The 11,455-nt window shown below is 43.8% G+C and overlaps 1 long non-coding RNA gene across 1 annotated transcript; it reads left to right on the plus strand.

Moving 5' to 3' along the window:
• Positions 1 to 2: 2 nt before the first annotated feature.
• Positions 3 to 8,515, plus strand: LOC110497526. Its single transcript, XR_002469681.2, has 4 exons — positions 3 to 170; positions 5,261 to 5,542; positions 7,736 to 7,867; positions 7,974 to 8,515. It is a non-coding gene; the product is annotated as an uncharacterized LOC110497526 (long non-coding RNA).
• The last annotated feature ends 2,940 nt before the right edge of the window (positions 8,516 to 11,455 follow it).

An 11,455-nucleotide genomic window follows, 5' to 3' on the forward strand; every position in this document is an offset into this window, starting at 1 on the left:
GCGCAGACGCAGAGCGTAACACATTTGGCTATAAAGGAGAGGCGCGAACAGCTTTTTCCCCCTGTGCCAGCACTAAATAATGTAGTGGCTTCAGTTCAGCTAAACCTAGGGAATGGCAATGTGGGGTGAGGTGGGTTGGGGGTGATTTCAAAGCTTCCACGGAGTTTTGGGTAAGTTGAAGCTCATTTAGGGCTACTGCAGTTCTACACAATTTAAAAACACTACAGTTGTATTTTAGAGAACAGCAAAAACAAACAAAAATGTCTTAAGCCATTAATTACCACCTCAATATAAGGCTTAAAGGTTCGTGGAACGGTGTGTACAAGGTTAGCTACACAACCTCATCATAAATTGACTAATTTACCTTTGGAACGCCACGCACGCTATCAAATAACAACAAGGCCGACTTTAAATATCAATGTGAAAGCAACCGATGCATAAAACAGTTGACAGGGAAGGATAACTATGACAGATACATTCTACACATGTATTGAAATAAAATGCATACATCAGAGGACTTAAGCCGACTCAGGCCTACCGTTCGAAAGGGATGCATGAAGAAAAACAACTCGACCAAATAATGACGAAAAATCTACACATGATTCAGCACTGCTGAATGGACTGCGCCTCCGGACAGGTGGTCATAGTGGAACTCCGTGGTGTGGTGCTGAATGGACTGCGCCTCCGGACAGGTGGTCATAGTTGAACTCCGTGGTGTGGTGCTGAATGGACTGCGCCTCCGGACAGGTGGTCATAGTGGAACTCCGTGGTGTGGTGCTGAATGGACTGCGCCTCCGGACAGGTGGTCATAGTGGAACTCCGTGGTGTGGTGCTGAATGGACTGCGCCTCCGGACAGGTGGTCATAGTGGAACTCCGTGGTGTGGTGCTGAATGGACTGCGCCTCCGGACAGGTGGTCATAGTGGAACTCCGTGGTGTGGTGCTGAATGGACTGAGCCTCCGGACTGGTAGGTGGTCATAGTGGAACTCCGTGGTGTGGTGCTGAATGGACTGCGCCTCCGGACTGGTAGGTGGTCATAGTGGAACTCCGTGGTGTGGTGCTGAATGGACTGTGCCTCCGGACAGGTGGTCATAGTGGAACTCCGTGGTGTGGGGCTGAATGGACTGCGCCTCCGGACAGGTGGTCATAGTGGAACTCCGTGGTGTGGTGCTGAATGGACTGCGCCTCCGGACAGGTGGTCATAGTGGAACTCCGTGGTGTGGTGCTGAATGGACTGCGCCTCCGGACTGGTAGGTGGTCATAGTGGAACTCCGTGGTGTGGTGCTGAATGGACTGCGCCTCCGGACAGGTGGTCATAGTGGAACTCCGTGGTGTGGTGCTGAATGGACTGCGCCTCCGGACTGGTGGTCATAGTGGAACTCCGTGGTGTGGTGCTGAATGGACTGCGCCTCCGGACAGGTGGTCATAGTGGAACTCCGTGGTGTGGTGCTGAATGGACTGCGCCTCCGGACTGGTGGTCATAGTGGAACTCCGTGGTGTGGTGCTGAATGGACTGCGCCTCCGGACAGGTGGTCATAGTGGAACTCCGTGGTGTGGTGCTGAATGGACTGAGCCTCCGGACTGGTAGGTGGTCATAGTGGAACTCCGTGGTGTGGTGCTGAATGGACTGCGCCTCCGGACTGGTAGGTGGTCATAGTGGAACTCCGTGGTGTGGTGCTGAATGGACTGTGCCTCCGGACAGGTGGTCATAGTGGAACTCCGTGGTGTGGGGCTGAATGGACAGCGCCTCAGGACAGGTGGTCATAGTGGAACTCCGTGGTGTGGTGCTGAATGGACAGCGCCTATGTTCAGTTGCCAGCTATAGACATTTCGGGGCACAGTTAGGTAGCCTAAAATTAGTATATGAAAATCATAACTGGCACTCAGATCTTTAGAAACGGTAGGTAGGATATATTGTAAATGGCCACCCCTCTACTGTAGGCTATATAAAGCCACCCTTGTGGAACGCCAAAACAGTGAAGAAGACGGTGTCTCTGCGTTTTCCACTCATTACTGTATTTGACTGTCTTCCTTGTTCGCCAGGGAAGGGGAGAAACATTCTGGGAATATTGAAGCATTTTATCAACAAGGTGGCCCTGAGAATATTGAAACATTTGTATCAAATGAACGAGGCTGTTTGGAGAATATTGAAAAAGGTACTAGGTCAACAAAGATAGTTACGAGATTATTGATTGTAACATACTAGCCAACGAGGGGTCGGCTCGCACAAATCTTTTCCCGGGCCAGCTTGTCTCTGATATTATTGTATTGCCTACGCAGTAAGTGAGTGCTCATTATTATTTTAAACATCCCTAAATCCACGCTATAGCAAAATATTATGGCAATATTTAATGACGTTTTGCCAGCAAGATTGATCTGTAAGAATAACTCATTTTCATTGAGGAAGATGGACAAGCAAGAATGATACAGTGAGAGGTGGAAATTCATTAGACCAGAGGCAGGTAGGGATTAGGAATGCAGGCAGATGAATTAGGCCAACAGCAAATTCAAAAAGGTTAGTCCAACTAAGTCATCATTAATGACTTGCAGTATCAATTAGGTCTATTCTGTCACTGCATGACAATGCACATTTGTTTCAACCTACAAATGTTATAATCTATGTAGGGAAAAACAGGACATGCCTTTTGGGGAAATGCTCTAAATAGCCAATTGTTCAGTTGTGTTTATTTTCATACCTATACATGAAACAACAATTGTGCTAGCCTACTGGGCAAATAAGTGAAAATATATACTGAACAAAAATATAAACCCAACATGCAACAATTTCAACGATTTTACTGAGTTACAGTTCATTTAAGGAAATCAGTCAATTGAAATAAATGCATTAGGCCCTAATCTATGGATTTCACATGACTGGACAGGGGTTCAGCCATGGGTGGGCATTGGAGGGCATAGACCCACCCACTGGAGAGCCAGGCCCAGCCAATCAGAATTAGTTTTCCCTCACAAAAAGGCTTTATTACAGACATAAATACCCCTCAGTTTCATCAGCTGTCTGGGTGGCTGGTCTCAGACGATCCTGTAGTTGAAGAAGCCAGAAGTGGTGGTCCTGTGCTGGCCATGAATCTACTCAGCTGCTTCTCTCCATCCATTCTTTCTGCGCATCTTAATCCGTTTTAAGAGGTTATTTAGCTTTGACGGTAAGCTGGGGTGTGCAGGCAGTGATGGGCTTTCTGTTGTTTCATTTTAATCTATTGGAGTGAAGTGGACACGTATCTTTTCATTTCACTTGTAAGAACATGCCGTAACAAAGTAACACCAAACCAAATTGGATTGATTACAAAAATATAAGAGGGGTTATGTCACTCGCAGAAAGATCAGATGCTGATATCAGACCAAATCCCAGACTAAATGTCTGTCCCTTTCCCAAAATATTTAGACTATAGCACAGCAATAGGCTGTCTATAAAATGTCTTTCTGTCAATGAACCAACAAGGATACGTTAATCATGCCTCCGATATGACTTCGAAGGAATGTTATGACGTTTAAATCACTCACGCATACTGTAATTCCATTGCAAGCAAAACACAATAGCATGAGTGCACATCTCCCTATTATGCGTGGGAATCACTTGGAACTCATTTGCTTGTGTTTCTCCAGTCTTCTGTCCAACAATAAAAACAAAAATCAAATCAAAAGTCAGAAAAGTTGGGGGGCCAAATCAAATCACACCGTTTGGAGAACCCTGGTCTATATTAAGTACATTGCAAATGCAAAACTAAATTCCTTTGCGGAAACCTTCAGAATTCCTCAGAAGTATCTACGGAAAGATGCTGGGCCATGCAAAAAGCTTTGGATAAAGTTGGGGACTGGCCAATTGGCCCATCTACAGAGCATTCGGAATGTATTCACACCTTCACTTTTTCCCACATTACCCTTCCCCAGATCTGTACTCTGTCACAATCCTGACATTTTGAGGAATGAAATAAAGACTTTCAGATACATACAACAAATGTGTGATGTGATGTATTGTATTTTTCTTGGGAGAAGGCCCTGGCAGTCCTCGGTGTTGTGCGGACCGATAAGTGCACCATTGAATTAGGCTAGTAGTTGGAGGGTTGTTGGATGGAGCCAGCCTTCATTACACAAATTCTACTTGGCAGCGAACACACATTATCTCCATTTTGCCCACACCTGTTGCACTTTTATGGTCACAATGTCTGAAAACAAACACTTTTTTGGGGGTTGGGATCATGAGGCGAGCGTAGGGTGTGGGCCATTGTACAAATGAGGAGGTGATCATTTAAACTGCCAAATAGGTCTGTGATGTGAAGCTTTCAAAAGCTTGACATGATGTGATTCACAGATGACGGATGAATTGAACTGAAATACAAACAAGGTGATATTCCCCTCTGCTGGACAATATGATTATATCTCACCACACAGACTGGCAGATTTACTCGATGGTTTCATTTCCAGTAGTAAAAAAAATATAGACAGATTCATTCATGTGATAAGCTAACTATGACATTAATCATAGTTGATTTATAATTTTTTCCATGTAATGACATCTGAAAAGATTGTGACTGTAAACAATGTCATGATACAAATGTATTGAACATCTTATCACAGGGTTCCCCAACTGGCGCCGTGACAGCATGCATGCGCCTGGCCCGCCACAGGAGTCTCTAGAGTGCGATGGGACAAGGAAATCTCGGCCGGCCAAACCCTCTCCTAACCTGGATGACGCTGTGCCAATTGTGCGCCACCTCATGGGTCTCCCAGTCACTGCCAGCTGTGACACAGCCTGGGATCGAACCTGGGTCTGTGGTGACGCCTCAAGCCACTACACCACTCTCAAGACCTCTGCACCACTCTGGAGGCCCCCGCAAATTGATTTGAACAAACAATTGGTCCCCCAAAAAATGTGTCCCTCCGTTGAATTTAAAAATCCAGATGTGGCCCTCGAGCCAAAAAGTTTGCCCACTCCTGCCCTAGAGGTTTTGAAACTGATTTAGCCTACTTGTCATTCCAGATCTGAATATTTGATATCCTTTTTACTGTACACTGTTAATAGCTAATCACTGAATGTCCTTCTACAAGGATGTGGTCAGGATGACACACTTCTGAGTCAATAACACAGAACACACACACCACAGATTACGAGGGCAAGTACAATGAGCAGTTGGGGAAATTAAGTCTGCTGTGTGGTTGCCCGATATACACAAGCACACACTTAATTTAGTTTAATGTGTAGTCGAGGCTTTGCCATTAAAATATTATTGTGCCTATCTTTCAGATCTGACAACCAGACTTGGTGGGTGTTCCCACCAAACTGTTCCAGCCCTGGAGTGGCACGCTGGAACTTCCAGAGGCTTGTAGATCTGAAGCTGTGTGATGTGGTCCAAAAAATGATCACACACATGTTAACACACTCACTCAATCGCTCACTCTGTTTTGTTGTGTCATTTATTTTCACTTAAGAAAATTGTGCCTCTCTCTTTTAGATCTGACAACCCTATTACAACCTCACAGCTGCAGTCGTCTGCCCCTGCATCTGCTGCAGCGACTGGTGATACAGGTAATCATCACATGCATGTACAGTGCCTTGCGAAAGTATTCGGCCCCCTTGAACTTTGAGACCTTTTGCCACATTTCAGGCTTCAAACATAATGATATAAAACCTTATTTTTTTGTGAAGAATCAACAACAAGTGGGACACAATCATGAAGTGGAACGACATTTATTGGATATTTCAAACTTTTTTAACAATTCAAAAACTGAAAAATTGGGCGTGCAAAATTATTCAGCCCCTTTACTTTCAGTGCAGCAAACTCTCTCCAGAAGTTCAGTGAGGATCTCTGAATGATCCAATGTTGACCTAAATGACTAATGATGATAAATACAATCCACCTGTGTGTAATCAAGTCTCCGTATGAATGCACCTGCACTCTGATAGTCTCAGAGGTCCGTTAAAAGCGCAGAGAGCATCATGAAGAACAAGGAACACACCAGGCAGGTCCGAGATACTGTTGTGAAGAAGTTTAAAGCCGGATTTGGATACAAAAAGATTTCCCAAGATTTAAACATCCCAAGGAGCACTGTGCAAGCGATAATATTGAAATGGAAGGAGTATCAGACCACTGCAAATCTACCAAGACCTGGCCGTCCCTCTAAACTTTCAGCTCATACAAGGAGAAGACTGATCAGAGATGCAGCCAAGAGGCCCATGATCACTCTGGATGAACTGCAGAGATCTACAGCTGAGGTGGGAGAGTCTGTCCATAAAACAACAATCAGTCGTATATTGCACAAATCTGGCCTTTATGGAAGAGTGGCAAGAAGAAAGCCATTTCTTAAAGATATCCATAAAAAGTGTTGTTTAAAGTTTGCCACAAGCCACCTGGGAGACACACCAAACATGTGGAAGAAGGTGCTCTGGTCAGATGAAACCAAAATTGAACTTTTTGGCAACAATGCAAAACCTTATGTTTGGCGTAAAAGCAACACAGCTGAACACACCATCCCCACTGTCAAACATGGTGGTGGCAGCATCATGGTTTGGTCCTGCTTTTCTTCAGCAGGGACAGGGAAGATGGTTAAAATTGATGGGAAGATGGATGGAGCCAAATACAGGACCATTCTGGAAGAAAACCTGATGGAGTCTGCAAAAGACCTGAGACTGGGACGGAGATTTGTCTTCCAACAAGACAATGATCCAAAACATAAAGCAAAATCTACAATGGAATGGTTAAAAAATAAACATATCCAGGTGTTAGAATGGCCAAGTCAAAGTCCAGACCTGAATCCAATCGAGAATCTGTGGAAAGAACTGAAAACTGCTGTTCACAAATGCTCTCCATCCAACCTCACTGAGCTCGAGCTGTTTTGCAAGGAGGAATGGGAAAAAATGTCAGTCTCTCGATGTGCAAAACTGATAGACATACCCCAAGCGACTAACAGCTGTAATCGCAGCAAAAGGTGGCGCTACAAAGTATTAACTTTAGGGGGCTGAATAATTTTGCACGCCCAATTTTTCAGTTTTTGATTTGTTAAAAAAGTTTGAAATATCCAATAAATGTCGTTCCACTTCATGATTGTGTCCCACTTGTTGTTGATTCTTCACAAAAAAATACAGTTTTATATCTTTATGTTTGAAGCCTGAAATGTGGCAAAAGGTCGCAAAGTTCAAGGGGGCCGAATACTTTCGCAAGGCACTGTATACACACATGCACACACTCCCTCACTTGGGGCTCTATTCAATCACGTCCGCTTTAGCCGACATCCACATAGCGGTTGTTTTTGGTGGTGTCTGAGGTGGAACTGTGTTAGAGCTGTGAAATCCACAAGCGCCCCCTGGCATTATACCTAAAGCGAGTTGCATCAACAGAAATCTCATGCGGACTTGTTTACAAGTTTGAACACTGGAATGTGAGATTTAATCTACATCTCGATTAGGCTAATAGAAATCCTCACTTTTGTTTAATGATTTTGAATTTGAGCATCAATATATCTATAGCCTTCACTTTCTCGTTTTGAACTTGTAACACGAGTAGGACAGGTGTAGCTTCATGACAATGATCAAGAGCTGCTGCTTACTGATTTTGACAGATCCAACTCAGTTAACACCTCAGACACCGCCAAAACATCAGCTATGTGGTGTCAGCAATCGCCGGTTAACACTTGATCTGATTGGATCTAGGCCTTACACTCATTCAGTCTGTTTAGTTGTATGATTATTGTCAGTTGAGAAAATTGTGCCTCTCTCTTTTAGATCTGCCACCCTCAGCATTTCAGCTGCAGTCACAGCAGTCCTCTGCTGTGGCATTTAATTTACCGGCTGCACCGGTTCCTTCTACAGTAGCCGTGAAGAAAGAAACTTGTGAGGATTCCCAGATGGATTCAGGTCATTCAGAATTATATTCCATACACATGTCCTCACTCACACCAACAGATGTACACACACAGACATGTCGTTGAGCTTACTGTCACTATGTGCATCACTCTTTCAGATCTGCCATGCACTCCACATTTGCCCGACAGCCTCACCCAGAAGTGCATACACTGGGCCTATCAAGACTGATAAAGCAGAGATGGGTGGCTGACAAGGAAAAAAAGAAAACATGCACACACTCTCTCTCTCTGTCACACACACACACACATTATCCCCAATGTAAAGAAATTGTAATTACTTGTTTATTTTATGGATGCTCCAGTTTATTTTAGGATGGGAGATATCTACGCCTGTCTGTCCATTGCAGTATCTACATAATTACTCTAAATATCTATCAAATCAAAATGTGATAATGTGGTAATATGTACAGTTTGAGGAAATTCTGTGTGCTTTTCTTGGAGTTGAGAAACATGCCTCACTCTCTCTCACACACACATTAGACTCAATGTAAATACACAGATTTTATTTATGCTCGATTTTATTTGAGGATTGTGTGCAATGAAGTACATTGACAGTTAAAACAGTTCGGTTTATAGGATATTTCTCTAATTAAAATGAATGACTGCAGACCTGCAACCCTCTTGTGTCATCTGGAGCTGAAACGGCCCCACATATGTACATGGTTCCCAGGAGTTGTCCTGCAAAAATATTTATGTACTAAGGCTACCCATCCACATCGCTCTGGCCAAACGGATGTTTGTTCTCCACAATGAATGAATGTAGTGCTTAAAAACCAGGCAACCAAGGCCAAGGAATGGAGAGAGAGATGACCTGGAGGGAGTTCCAGACCTCAGATGGGTGGTTTCCTTCCTGATAAACTTGACCCAAATTCGTGAGCTCCTGACCATAACACGATTGTCTTCAGATAAATAATCAGCATACAGTGGGGCAAAAAAGTATTTAGTCAGCCACCAATTGTGCAAGTTCTCCCACTTAAATAGATGAGAGAGGCCTGCAATTTTCATCATAGGTACACTTCAACTATGACACACAAAATGAGAAGAAAAAAAAACAGAAAATCACATTGTAGGATTTTTAATGAATTTATTTGCAAATTATGGTGGAAAATAAGTATTTGGCCAATAACAAAAGTTTATCTCAATACTTTGTTATATACCCTTTGTTGGCAATGACAGAGGTCAAACGTTTTTTGTAAGTCTTCACAAGGTTTTCACACACTGTTGCTGGTATTTTTGTCCATTCCTCCATGCAGATCTCCTCTAGAGCAGTGATGTTTTGGGGCTGTTGCTGGGCAACACAGACTTTCAACTCCCTCCAAAGATTTTCTATGGGGTTGAGATCTGGAGACTGGCTAGGCCACTCCAGGACCTTGAAATGCTTCTTACGAAGCCACTCTTTCTTTGCTCGGGCGGTGTGTTTGGGATCATTGACATGGTGAAAGACCCAGCCATGTTTCATCTTCAATGCCCTTGCTGATGGAAGGAGGTTTTCACTGGGGGCGGCAGGGTAGCCTAGTGGTTAGAGCGTTGGACTAGTAACCGGAAGGTTGCGAGTTCAAACCCCCGAGCTGACAAGGTACAAATCTGTCGTTCTGCCCCTGAACAGGCAGTTAACCCACTGTTCCCAGGCCGTCATTGAAAATAAGAATTTGTTCTTAACTGACTTGCCTGGTTAAATAAAGGTAAAATAAAAAAAATAAAAAAAACTCAAAATCTCACGATACATGGCCCCATTCTTTCCTTTACACGGATCAGTCATCCTGGTCCCTTTGCAGAAAAACAGCCCCAAAGCATGATGTTTCCACCCCCATGCTTCACAGTAGGTATGGTGTTCTTTGGATGCAACTCAGCATTCTTTGTCCTCCAAACACGACGAGTTGAGTTTTTACCAAAAAGTTATATTTTGGTTTCATCTGACCATATGACATTCTCCCAATCTTCTTCTGGATCATTCAAATGCTCTCTAGCAAACTTCAGACGGGCCTGGACATGTACTGGCTTAAGCAGGGGGACACGTCTGGCACTGCAGGATTTGAGTCCCTGGCAGCATAGTGTGTTACTGGTCATTCACTAGGTCCCCCCGTGTGGTTCTGGGATTTCTGCTCACCGTTCTTGTGATCATTTTGACCCCACGGGGTGAGATCTTGCGTGGAGCCCCAGATCGAGGGAGATTATCAGTGGTCTTGTATGTCTTCCATTTCCTAATAATTGCTCCCACAGTTGATTTCATCAAACCAAGCTGCTTACCTATTGCAGACCTCGCCTTCTGGATGATAGCAGGGTGAACAGGCAGTGGCTCGGGTGGTTGTTGTCCTTGATGATCTTTTTGGCCTTCATGTGACATCGGGTGCTGTAGGTGTCCTGGAGGGCAGGTAGTTTGCCCCCGGTGGTGCGTTGTGCAGACCTCACTACCCTCTGGAGAGCCTTGCGTTGAGGACAGTGCAGTTGCCATACCAGGCGGTGATACAGCCCGGCAGGATGCTCTCAATTGCGCATCTGTTAAGGTTGTGAGGGTTTTAGGTGCCAAGCCAAATTTCTTCAGCCTCCTGAGGTTGAAGAGGTGCTGTTGCGCCTTCTTCACCACACTGTCTGTGTGGGTGGACCATTTCAGTTTGTCCGTGATGTGTACACCGAGGAACTTAAAACTTAAAAACTGCATGCAGATGAAATAAGGAGAGACCGTTAGTACCAATAGACATTGCAGGCAAAGCTAAAAGGAGAAGTATAGGAGGAGGGAGGCGAGGTTAGCTTTACCTGCTGAAATTATGCTACGTTAGGAAATTTGCATGGCTCATTTTTGTTTGTGTTAAATGCAGTATGACATAGTATTTAAGCTGTAATATAATTTAGTATATATATTTATGTTACCTTGTACACAAGTGGTAAAATATTCATTTATAGTTTCTAGGCCAGACACTGAACAATATTGACATAAATTACTAATGAGATCGGTTGATGATTAGGTGTACCACCAGTGATGATAAATAGGTTTGTTAAGGTCACAGTTGGAGAGACTGAACATAAAGTCTCTGAGGCAGAACGTTTTAGTTGTGAGAATAACATTTTGTGACAGATTTAACAACTAAAATGGTATATTCTAAATTGAGGAGCATGGTATTTTGTGAGAAATACACATATGTTTTTGATGATCAAAAATCTCCTCTTACCATGAATTCTGCTTTCTCCCCCAAGCATCATCATTTTTCCAACCTTTCCCATTCAGTAATACAATCCAAGGTCTGCATCCTCAACAGTCTTGATTTTCAATGCCAATGACCTGTTGGCAATCTGTGCCTCGACACGAAGATTGTGTTGGTGACCAAAGATTACAGGTTATCTCGTAATGGTAAGAGATATCACAGGGGAAAATGGCAGTATCTCCAAGCTGGACCTTTCGAAACACAGACTCCTCCACAGACTGCCGTAGCTTGACGATGAACACCGTTTGATAGATAGAAAATTGCCTAATGTGTTGTAATCTATTACAATCAAATGAAAAAACATGTGTATAATCAAATCAGGCTATTCATCAAGAAGACCCTCTGAAAATACAATAGATTTGACTCACAAATCATCAAGA

This window comes from Oncorhynchus mykiss, chromosome 19, assembly GCF_013265735.2.
Source record: "Oncorhynchus mykiss isolate Arlee chromosome 19, USDA_OmykA_1.1, whole genome shotgun sequence".
In the NCBI taxonomy this organism is placed as follows: domain Eukaryota; kingdom Metazoa; phylum Chordata; class Actinopteri; order Salmoniformes; family Salmonidae; genus Oncorhynchus; species Oncorhynchus mykiss.